This window comes from Solanum dulcamara, chromosome 9 (genome assembly GCF_947179165.1).
Source record: "Solanum dulcamara chromosome 9, daSolDulc1.2, whole genome shotgun sequence".
NCBI lineage: Eukaryota > Viridiplantae > Streptophyta > Magnoliopsida > Solanales > Solanaceae > Solanum > Solanum dulcamara.
In genome coordinates, this window is record NC_077245.1 from 44,053,878 (window position 1) to 44,066,768 (window position 12,891).

The 12,891-nt window shown below is 34.8% G+C and overlaps 1 long non-coding RNA gene across 1 annotated transcript; it reads right to left on the reverse strand.

The window, feature by feature from the left end:
• Positions 1-1,532: 1,532 nt before the first annotated feature.
• On the reverse strand, positions 1,533-7,929 carry LOC129904397 (uncharacterized). Its single transcript, XR_008770420.1, has 4 exons — positions 7,536-7,929; positions 4,684-4,763; positions 3,765-4,043; positions 1,533-1,763 (listed from the first exon to the last, which is right to left on the reverse strand). It is a non-coding gene; the product is annotated as an uncharacterized LOC129904397 (long non-coding RNA).
• Positions 7,930-12,891: the final 4,962 nt, after the last annotated feature.

Consider the following 12,891-nt stretch of genomic DNA (forward strand, 5'->3'; position numbering starts at 1 on the left):
GGATAATGATACAGATCCCTATTTTTTGCTATTCCAGGATATTAAAGAATTTTCCATAATTTGACAAGTTCCACTGGTGCTTTTTCTCTCATCTTTTTCACCTGCATAATCAACATCTGAAAAATCTTTAAGAGAAAGAGTATTCTCTTTTGGATACCATAAGCCAAAGGAATTTGTGCAAACTATCTGATAATTCTTTTTATAGCAGTTAAATGTGATTTCTTTAGAGGTGACTGAAATCTTGCACATCTGCACACACTAAACATAATATCTGGTCGACTTGCAATTAGATTAAGTAGAGAATCAATCATACCTCGATATTTGATTTCATCAATATTTTTACCACCTTCGTCCTTATCTAATGAGCATGTAGAGCTCATTGGTGATCCCAGAGACTTAGAATTTCACATCCCAAATTTATGAATTAATTCCTTGCAATATTTACTTTGACAGAGAAATATACATTTATCTGATTGATGAATTTGCAGTCCAAGGAAGAAGGTTAATTCTCCCATCATACTCATTTCAAATTCGTTTTGCATAAGGGCAGAGAATTCTTCACACAAGGAGATATTAGTACTACCAAATATTATATCATGAACATCAATCTGTCTTATAAGATTTTCAGAGCCAAAACTTTTAATAAATAGGATAGTATCAATTTTTTCTCTTAAAAATTGTGATTTATAAGAATAGTACTTAGTCTATCATATCAAGCATGGGGTGCTTGTTTGAAACCATATAAAGCTTTTGACAAATTAAAAACATGATAAGGAAATCTAGTATGTTCAAAATCATGGAGTTGTTTAACAAAAACTTCTTCTTCAATAAAATCATTTAAAAAGCACTTTTAACATTCATTTGAAAAAGCTTAAAACCTTTGGGAGCAGCATAAGCAAGTAATAATCTAATTGATTCTAACCTCGCTACAGATGCAAAAGTTTCATCGTAATCGACCACTTCTTGTTGAAAATAACCTTGTGCAACCAATCGAGCTTTGTTCACTACAAGAAAATTACCTTTAGCGAAAGAAAATCCAGCCGTTAAAAGCCCAAATCCAGTCGTTAAAGGTCTATAATGACCGAGAAAAAATTGGTCATCACCGGTCGTTAAAAGCTCCGTCATTAAAGGTTAAAGACCGGATTGCATAACCGGTCGTTAGATATCATTTAGCGACAACAGCTAATCTGGTCGTTACACTTACTTATAACGACCAAATTTCCCTTCGTTAATGATCATTTGGTCATTAAAACACTGAAGTAAAACAACAAATTATGATCGTTATAAGTACTTTTAGCGGCCATAATTCCTTTCATTGATTACAATACTTTTAACGACCAAGTTTAAATTCCTTCCGTTGATTACAATACTTTCGACGACTATGTTTCGTTTCACAAATTTGTTTAAAATCACTACATATATTGTTTTTATTTTTTTCCAATAGTTCCAAATAAAGTAGTATCATTTCTTTTTTTTCCCCAAGCAATCAAAAATTTGATATAAAATTTTATTGTTAACTAAGAATGGAAACATACTGAAAAACTATTACATTTTTGACATAAGATCTAATGACATACATGTTCGACATAATATCACAAAACGTACTTGTTCGACATCTACCAAATCCTAAAAATTGAGAAAATGAAATTGTAGCATAGGTACAATCGTCGTTGCACCAACAATAAAACAATAAAAATATAATCTTCTTTTCAGATGGCCCCACAATCTTCGACAACACATTCTTTAATCTTCAAATTCTTCGTCTGTTAAAAGAACAATTTGAGGTCAATTAGTAACAAAATGTTGGAAAGCTAATAACTTGTAAGTTATAAAGCATAAATCAATAATTTAATCACCAACGAGCCAAATCTTAAACACAAGATTATACCCAAAGAAAGCTATAAAAAAATCAATCAAAGGGGGGAATACATGGGATACTGAAAGTGCTAATTTTGTTCAGCACATCTGATAAGATTAGCTAGCAACAGAGCCACTGTTTGGGACATGAATGAACAAAAATGTGAAACAACAATGCATATTTTTACAAACTTAGAATTAACTTAAGATGAGATATTTGACTGCTCTTTGCATCTCTTCACATTATTATTTCTTTAATCAACAACTAAAATTTACTAGGTTATTATGATTTTACAATGTAAAGTCTATTCATCTCTTCACATTATTATTTTTTTAATCAACAACTAAAATTTACTACGTTATTATGATTTTACAATGTAAAGCCTATTGAACCTAAAATATATTTTCAGCTAAACCCATTTCCAAACAAGCAAACCTACCCCATCATATATTTGTTACTCAAGATTTTCTAGAATCATCAACCATCCATTTCTTGCTTTTAGTTTCAATAGAAATCAGAAAGATGACTAAACACCAATCGAATAAGAAGTAACTTAAGAGGAGAGTATATTCTTACTATATTTCTTTGTTAAAATCATAACTTTATTGAATGTTCAGATTCTCTTTTTGAGCAATAGATTAACCATTATAGAATTAAATGATCATGTCAAAAGAATTGATAAAAAGAGCTCTTGTTGTTACATATTGTTGCTTGTACTCTCCTCCTAATGCATTGACAACTATTCATTCTCTCGCCTAGTAAGCTTGATCAGTTATTTTCTATTTAAAGTAAAGCTTGACAACTAGTTTCAATAACTTTTACTAAGTTATTTTTGTTGGAAAACATTCTATGGCTTAAGCAACATAAATAATACTTTCTGCATTTTACCTTACTGCTATATTTTAGTCCAAGTGAGGAATATCATTTTTAGCCAAGAACCAACATATTTGACTTGTCAAAAATTGATTTAAAAAGAAACTGTATCATATCAACACCTATTTTCTCTCTCATTTTTTTAGAACCATGTGTACAAGATATGTTCGATACATCTCCTACATTGCAGAAAAGAGGATATAGCAGTGTCTTTAGCATTTGGAGAAAGCCACCAAGCTCAACTATTGAAATTAGTATACACAAGAATTCATTAATGCAATTTGAAAGGAGAGGAATACTAGAGTTTTTGAGAAGAATGAGACAACAATGGAAGATACAGTACAAGTTGCTTGTGTTTGTTGTGTTAGAGCTACTGCACCAACCAAACTTTTATTAAATAGATGTAGCTTTTAATTTTCTGAGTTGTGTAAACAGGTAACCGCTAGTCTTTGAGATAGGTAGTACTAGCTTAGTTTTGTAAATATCGACTTTGGTGATTAATAAATCCTAACTACCAAAAACACACATCCAGTCCTAAGAAATGTATTAATAAAAATAGTATTAATTATCTACCTTAGACCACTTCTATAAATACAAGTTTTCCTATATGTGACTCTGAACCTTGTTATGGAGATAGACTAAAATTAGATAACCATCTTTGGCTTTAACACAATTCAGAAAGTTCATCAAGTGTAGATATCATTATTCTAAAACTATAACACAGTAAAGGATTTAACACGTAACACAAATACTATTGTGAACTTAAGATCGATATAGAGAACATGTTTGAAAGGAACTCAACTCGAAAAAAAGAAATACACCTGACAGAAACATAGATATGCATAATCCTCAAAGAATGTAGTCTTCGTCATTGAAATTAGTACAAGTAAAGATTATCTAGCCTCTAAGATTATAGAAAAACAGACCATTGCATAAGCAAAGCCCTTATAAAAAAAAGGAGCATTTGTAAATGACATCACTAAATTCACTGACAAATACACATCATGTAATAGCTAATAAAACGTTTACTAACCTGATGGAGGTGATGAAGGAGGACGAACCACTATACTTTCAAGGTGCTCATATTTACTATCTAGAATATCCATGCGCTTTTGTAGTGATTCCTTTTCATTTCGAGTTGTTTTCAGCTCTTCCAACAATGCAGCCTTGGAGGTGGTACCCCTTTCAACTCCTTAGTGGTTATCCTACCACCAAATCCAACTGCAAAAGCTCTCTGAACCTTCCTACAGAGTCTTCTAAATGTCACAAAGTACTCCCTCCGTCCCATTTTATGAGAAGATGTTTGATACGCCTATTGAGTTAAAGAAGAAAGACTTTTGGAATTTTTTCAGGTACAAAACTTGCTATAGACATATTTATGCAGCTATAAAACCATGTCATCAAAGGTAAACTAGAAAATTTAAAGTTAAATTGTTACTAAATATAGAAAGGTGGCATCCTTGTTCAAACATAATAAAAAGAAAAGTGTCATATAAAATGGGACAGAGGACTAGTAGTCAGGAACATCATAAAATTTCATTGTGAATAAAACATATGTAACATACTCAACATATAACATACTCATATATGGAGATGAGATAGATATTCTAGTAGTTCTTACCTTATTTAGAAATTTAAACAAAATCAAGATTCAACTCCAACAGTTTGGAACTTTCAATATAGTGGCATATAAATATTGTAGTTGTGAAACCTTTGTTTCTGCTACCATTTTTTCTTAATGTAAAACAGTTACACTTCTGTACTTCCTAGTTTAGCCCTCCCATTTTTCGATTACACCGTAATTCATATTTGGATTTGACATTCGAGTTGCTTTTTAGATCATTATCACTGCAGGAAAAAAAAGGGAACTCTACCCAAACATCATATGCATGGCATGAAATCCACATAAACGACCAGAACAGAATTAGAAATATTCTATATAAGATGCAGACCTCTGAACTCCATCTCTAGGTGTGTCTCCGTTAATGTTCTCAGGAGAAAGGATGTCTCTTACAGCCTGATATTCTAATACCTGTTAAAGTGAGTTGATATATTGTGAAACCAAAAGCTTGGTATGATAGCAATGACAAATAACAGATCTTCTACACATAGCAAGAGAACCAAGAGACATTTGTAAAAGACAGAGAGTTTCACAATATGCTGAGTGGAAAGAAAGTTTAGCCAAGAGAAGACCTCATGTAATACAGATGGGTACAAACAAAAAAGGAGGTGACCTAAGAAGCGACTAAGAATTGCCCAGTTACATACTAATGTATTTCTCAATCAAGTTTTATGCTACAACTTCTTAATGAAAAGAAAAACAATCATCTTACGCATTCAGGCCACCACCCATATTGCTGCTTTGGTTAATATGCTTGTGTTAGTTAAAGACAAGATCTTGAAAAGAAAAATGTTACCTCTTTAATTCTAACGAGATTGTGAAAAAATTTAATCTCCAAAGCCAGAAAGGACAAAGAGAAGATTACTACTCCCTCCATCACAATTTAAGTGTCTTATTAATTTCCTTTTAAGTATGTCCCAACTAGTGGATCAAATAAAACCGGAATGCAGGATGCGCAAAGACACCTTCATAAATTGAAAACAGAGTCAGACATCTAGAGACTGGGTGGAGGAAATCCTTCATTAGATTGATAAAAATTTATAACTGAAGTACTTGAATAGTTAGCACAATAGACTACATAGATTCTGATTTTTTCACCTTGGTAACAATGTAATAAATGTTGGTGTGTAGATTAATAAAATCTTTTCCTTCACAAACATAGTAATTGACTGCAACCTTAACAACTGCGAATGTGTTCTTAAAACAACATGAAGATTTAGGAGAAATAATGCCCATTGTTATGGGGTACAACGCATTGTGAATGGAATCATGGAGATGTGAAAATTTTAATGCTCATTTGTTACCCATAGGAGAGGGCATGAACTGAGAGGTAGTGACTTTAGAGTTTCAATTAAAACGAGTCGCTGGATTGTCAATGTAAATATATACACGAGGGAAGAACATGTATTCAGGGTCAGATATCCACATGGAAAACCTCTTGAAACATAGGTTTTGATTTAGTGCTATTTGATAGGTTGTAGAATACAAAATACTTTTACCACATCTGAAATGATAATTAAACAGAGATTTGAATTTTTTTAATCCTTAGCAGGCTATGCATTTTGAACTGTAAAAAAGAGATTTAATCATGTTCATAGTAGCATATATTGTTAAATTTTGGAAAGTCGACCCAACCCAAGCCATGGAACAACCAGAAGCTATCTTAGGCAGATCCAAAGTTAAAAGAAACAGAGTATCAAATGAAGCAGGGAAAAGGATGTGGGAGTGGAGTCAATCCGGGAAGGTATCAACCATGCATGTCAAAGTTGTCGTGAACCTAACCATAATACAAGACTCTGTTACAATGTAAGAATTGAATCTGTAACTTAACGATAATGTGAGGGCTTGAACTAAAGTAATATGTCTTTTCTTTGGATGACAGGACAATACTCAAGGAGCTACTTGTAGTTCAAGAAAAGTAAAAAAGAAAGGCAATGATACAACCTCAAATCCATGTGTACCTCATTCAGGTGGCACAAAATGAGAAAGAAGAAATAGAATTTCATACTAAAGCGCGACCACAACAATCAGAACAGACATTTTATTCAACCACCCAACCTTATGATCCTGAAATAGGTACTGAAGAAGAACCATCACCTAAGCCAATGGTTGTTTCTTAGGATGACAAAGCTGGAAAAGAGGAGGAAAAAACCAAAGCCAGCAATTGGATCGAGGAGAATTGAATTTACTGGAGATGCTAGTGGAGTGTGAATAAAGACAAATTTGTCTTATTCACCAACTAAAACTAATTGGAAGTGTAAGGCAGCAACTACACTAAATCAGCTACGAAAAGAAGGAAAAAAGAAGAGATTGAAGATGATGACCTGAAAGGGACTAGGAATTCTAGCTAATGATGACAATGATGCTAACTTTTAAAAACTAGTATAGGTATAAACAAGGTTGATGCAGCAACAACACATACAAAATAATCATAAAGCAATAAGCAACACAGATGGAACAAAATCAATAAGACTAGGGTCAAATTTCCTACAGTAGACTTAGGTGTGACAAAGCTAATTTTTTTGTAAGTTATTGAATTAAAGTTATGATAGATTAGCAAAGAGATGATGTAAAGAATTCCTCCTTGCTACATTTTTTGCAAAGGCTGCATAGCATCTTACCTATATAAAAGGTCCTTTCCCACTCTTACGTACATAGAAGGTCTTATGTACATAGAAGGTCAGTCCTCGCCCAATCTTTTGGTTATTGAAAAGATAGTATTTTGAATTCTTATTAGATATTGGATTGATATTCTCTTATTGGTGCCATAATTTTACTTTTTCGTGACCAGAACAACAAAAAGATAAAGAAAACTGGAATGACGAAACTAAATTCGGGCAGTTCACATTAAAATATTTGTATCATATTATAAGGTAGAATCACACTTTTGCACGATAATGGAAATTCAGTCCTAGAAATTATCAGATTAACAAATTTATTTAGTAATTATCATTATTGCAACTTCTTTCTACTAGAAGACGAACAAACATCAATATACACAACATCAATATACACAAACATCAATATACACAAACATATGCCTGTAATTGACTAATATATATAATTTACGAGAATGTACACCAAAAAAAACTACTGGATAAACTAGATGAATCATAAACTCAAAATTGGGCAAAATCAGGATTTTTAACATAACAATTTATAGTCAAAACAACATAAACTTACTTTGGACAAAAGGAAAATCGAAGAATATGACCAGTTATTAGCACTCAGACCAGCAAAAATAGGTAGGAAGGAAAAGTTGATTTCTGCGATAATAAAAAAGACGTTGATTTCCTTTATAAAGAGCTTGAAAAAAATCATTATCTGGGTTTGTTTTCTGATTTTTCTCCAACAAATCAATTCTGCAATGGAAGTCGCTGTGGTTAAGAACTTGAGTTGTTCACTCCCTTATGTAGGTTTCTAGGGAATGTGGTTAAAAACTTGAGTTATTCACTCCCTATGTATCTCTGTTTTCTTGGGGAGAAGACGATATGGTGGACTTTTCTTTGGAGGGGTGGGAAATGGGTGTGCGGAAAAATTGAGAGATTTCTCATCTTTTCTTACGAAAGGGGTAGGGTAATGGGAGACAGTCTTCTAGAGGTGGGGGCGGGGAAATAGTCAGGGTAATAAGGTTTTGGTGAAAAATTAAAGAGGGAAATAAACATGCGCCAATTATTTTTCTCATTAAAGACTGGGAATTAATTTTGGATATTGTCCCCTTGCTAATATTAAATTAAAATTGTCTTTTAATGACTGGAAAAAAAAAATTGACCCAATAAATACACTTTTAGCGACCGAATTTATATCCTTTCATCAAAATTTGGTCGTAAAAAATCCATTTTCTTGTAGTGGTTTCTAACCACCTTTCCACTTTCAACCAGCTTATTTTTGAAAATTCATTTTGTTCCAATGATGGATTTCTTTTCAGGTCTTGGAACAAGAGTCCATACTTAATTTTTCTCAAACTGGTCAAGTTCTTCTTTCATTGCCTTTATCCAGTGATCATCAGTAAGAGCTTCATCAATCTTCTTTGGCTCAAATTGAGAGATGAGAGCAACATTTGATTCATTTATCCTAGTTGTTCGAGTCTTCATCCTTCATTTGAATTTTCAATGATAAATTTGTTAGGATAATTTGATTCAATTGTCCATTCATTTGGAACAACTTAAGTGAGTTGATCAGTAGTCAATTCTTCCTTAGAATTATCATCTTTTGAAGTTGTTTCTTTGTGAACTTTTATTATTAGTTGACTATCATCATCATTTGTACTAAGTCTTTTCTCAACATATTTGTTAATATCATCAAAGAAAATATGAATAGATTCTTCAATATTCAAAGTTCATTTATTGGAAATTTTGTATGATCTACTAGAGTTAGAGTAGCCAAAGAAATATATCTTCGTCACTGCGAGCATCAAACTTACCAATATTTTTCTTTCCATTATTGTGAACGAAACACTTACATCCAAATGGATGAAAGTATCCAGTATTTGGCTTCTTTCCATTCCATAGCTCATAAGGAGTCTTCTTTAAAATTGGTCAAATTAGACAATGATTTAATATATGACAAGCAGTGCTTACTGCTTTAGCCCAAAACTTATGTGGAAGAGAGTGTTCATAGTCATTCTTCTTTCCATATCCTAGAGAGTTCTATTTTTTGGTTCAACCATTCTATTTTGTTGAGGAAAGCGAGGTGTTGAGAAGTTATCAGAGAATCATTTCTCATTGCAAAAGTCTTCAAACTGCTTGTTTTCAAATTTCTCTCCATGATCATTTCTTATTGAGGTGATGTACTAATCTTTATCTCTTTGAACTTTTGTAATGACCCTCTAGGTCATTTTTGAATTAAAACATTCATTTCATTGTTTAGAGGATTCATGTAGCGACCCCAAGTCATTTATGACTTGCTGGCACTGACTGTTCGGTTGACTAGTCGTTCGTTTGGATTTTAGGCCTATTTCCCTATTTTAGAGTTCTTATAACTTAAAAAGTTGACTTTGATCATAACTTCAAAAAATGACCTCAGAATAGAATTCTAACTATTTTATCAGCTCCGAAATAGCAAAATAAGGTTGGTAGCATAGTCGACACAAGTATTGAGGCAATCAGTATGAGTTTAAGACCATTTAATGCTTTTGCCTTTGAAATTTAGCCTATAACTAAATTTGAACAACATTATTGGAAAATGCGCTCGGATGAAAATTATGACAGTGTGGTTAGCTTCAAAATATCGATTTTGGTCTAGAATGACCCTTCATTCACTTTTCAAAGTTTTTGATCTAATCTCGAGGCCCGTTATAAATTTTAGCTCAAAATAGCCCTTGAGTGTGGGACCCATTTTTAGTCGTAACAACTCATATGGAAATTTTGACTATGCCATTGAGTCCAAAACGTCAAATTTGGTGGGATAACATATCTCATTTGCGCACACGGGGATCCGAACGAATCTCGAGCACCTCGCTGGAGGATTTAGCATCTAATCACTTTCTTGCACCAGTTGTGTCTGGTTCCGTCGCTTAAGCGACCCCTAGTCACTAAAGCGAGTGCCGCTTAAGTGGTCAGGAGCTCGCTAAAGCGACCATCCCTTTTGGGAAGGGTATCTCTTAAGCAACAAACCTGTCGCTAAAATGACTGGTCATTTAAGGACCAGGCATTGCTTTCGCCTCTTGGGTAAGTGTCGTTTAAATGATCCCCGGGTGGTCTCTAAAGTGACACCTTAGGGTCGTTCCTAAGACCCAAATTTCAGATTTTATATCAAATTTCAAAGTTGGTTTTCTCCTTCAATAATTGGGCGATTCAAAAGGCTAACTTGCATATATTTTCAAGGGGAACCCAGTGGTGTGTTCAGAATTAGCACTTGGGGCTTCCTTTGAGGTAATTTTCCCTTTTTTTCTATTCTTCTAGTGTTCTTGAGCTTGAAGTTAATCATGAATGTATGATAGTTTTGGGGTTGATTTTGTGAGTGAATTGTGTTCCCTTATGGAACATGAGATGGGGGTAGTAGTTAGAGACGATTCTCAGAGTCAGTTCTGTGAGTTACAAAGTGGGTCCCATAATTTTTGATTTTTGACTCAAAGATTAGCTCATCTCCGAATTTGATAATTTTAATGTCATAACGACCGTATTAACATTGTGATTCTATTGTTGATAGCGTGGCAGCATTCAAAGGCCGTTCAAAAGAGAAAAGCTCTAGTTTGTGAGTTGAAGAACACACAGTCGGCCTACAGGTAGTCTACGGTTTTCCCCTCATTACACTAAGCATGTTTAGGCAATTGTATATTGAATTGTATGAGTTTCGAGGGGTTTGGGTATCGAGTATGCTAAATTCCTAGATTTCATGCCCTAGGTGTTATTTTTCAGGAAATTGTTGGGTTATGTAAGCATGACTCCTATTAATGTTGATCATCCATGCCTTGTGGTGAATGTAGTTACCGTGGTTATATGTTTGAAAGCATGTTGGGACTTATTCTAGGATTAGACTAGTGATTGCCTTAGACTTGTGTGAGTTTGGTGCCGTTGGGACTTAAAACTTCTCTGACATCTTTCTGAACAGTTAGCTCCCTGTAGAGTGATATAGCAGACTTGAGTTTGATATTATGAGCTTTAGCTACACATAAAATCATACCTCCATAATTCCGTATTCTTCTATCGGTCCTGTATCACTTGGTTCAGTGATGTACGGTTGATTGCAAATTCTTATTCATTTTATTCTCTTAGCTAAAGTTACCCGGTTGAAGTTCGTGGTCTATCTTACTTATGATCAGGCTCCTTAGCTACAGGTACCCGATTGAAGTATGTGGTTTAGCTTACCTGTGTTCGACCCTTGGCTAAAGTTACCAGGTTAAAGTTTGTGGTCTAGCTTACTCGTGTCGACTCGTTAGCTACAGTTACTCGGTTATAGTTTGTGGTCCAGTTTACACGTGGTTCAAATCCTGACTCCCTAATGAATCTTCAGTTCAAGTCTTCATCTATTCTGAGTCTTGGGTTAAGGCATTAGAGTTTGGCAATGGTTCGGTCCAAGTCTAGAAATGATAATATTATTAGAACCCTTTTTGCTCCATTCATTTTTCCTTCAGCTATTCTTGCATCTGTCGGGCTTATGGGAGTCCGTGTAGGTGGTTACTCCTTACTTGTGCATGAGCGTACCTGTCTGGTTTATGGGAGCCCAGCAGATTTGGTTAGATTCTTTTTCTTTGTTTGTTAGTACGCTCGTGTACATACCTACATTTACTTCTTGCCTTGTCTTTGATTGTGATCTTTTACTCGCTTTTCAGTTTACTTTCTCTTATCTTGCTCAGTCGGCCTATAATGCCTACTAGGTACCTATTTTTATGGTACTCATACTACCCTCTGCATCTTTTTTTGTGGTACAGGTCCGAGTACTAGCTACCGATGTTAATTCAAGCCAGCTGTGGTCTTGATCGGAGGTGAGGGTAAGCACACTGTGTTTTGGATTTACCCATCTCCTTCTGTACATATATTTTGCCTATCTTTTGCTTTTGAGACAACTCTATTTTCGTGGTCCAATTTTGGGATATGTACTCTTTTATGAGCAGCTCTATACATATGACTTCCAGGTTCTGGGAGGAATCTATTTTTGTTTGTATATATCTAGTTGATTCCGCCCGTTTATTATATGCTCCTATTATTACTTTATTATTTTAGATTAGATTGCTGATCTTCTATCCTGACATCCCATTAATTGCAATTTCGGGATATGGATCGGCTTGCCTACTGGTGGGTTATATTAGACGTTATCATGACCTGAGAAATTGGGTCGTGACAAGTTCATATCAGAGCCCCAGGTTCACTGGTCTTACTTGTACAGAGCTAACGTCTGGTAAAGTCCCGCGGATCGTCGTAGAGACGTCTATGAAATATCCTTGGGAGGCTATAACTTTAGGAATGTGTCTCTTTTGTATCGCTGTCATGTAGTGTGTGTCTTGTTTTTTTCTTGAAATCTCATTTGTTCCACTCTTTTACTGGATGGCTTGCAAGTGCGGGGGAGGTAGAGGCCAGTTATTCAGCAATCACCAGTACTGGCCGCTCAGCCTAATGATTTGGGGGGCGTCATACCACTCCGAGAGTAGAAGATTCTCGAGGTTTTCCTTAGACTATAACCACCAAGATTTTTTAGGGCTATGGATGAGGATACCCATGATTTTATACTTACTTGTCGCGAGCAACTGTAGACCTTGGATCTAATAGAGTTGAGAGTAGCCGACTTTACTACTTACCAGCTAGACGGTCCCGCTCGGCAATGGTGGTGACATAACTAGAGATCAGGCCAGCTGGGTCTCCACCGGTGACATGGGCTGAGTTTTTAGAGGCATTCTTGGCCCGATTTATTCCAGGAGCATCAGAGATCAGCTCCAAGATCAGTTTTCATGATTAGAGTAGGGCTCTATGATAGTATCGAAGAAGGAGGCCCGATTCCACGAACTCTCTAGGTATGCCGCCATGATCTTACCTACTGAGGAGGAGAAAGTTCGGTGATTCATCAGAGGATTGAGGCTCTAGTTACATATTAAGACTTAGTC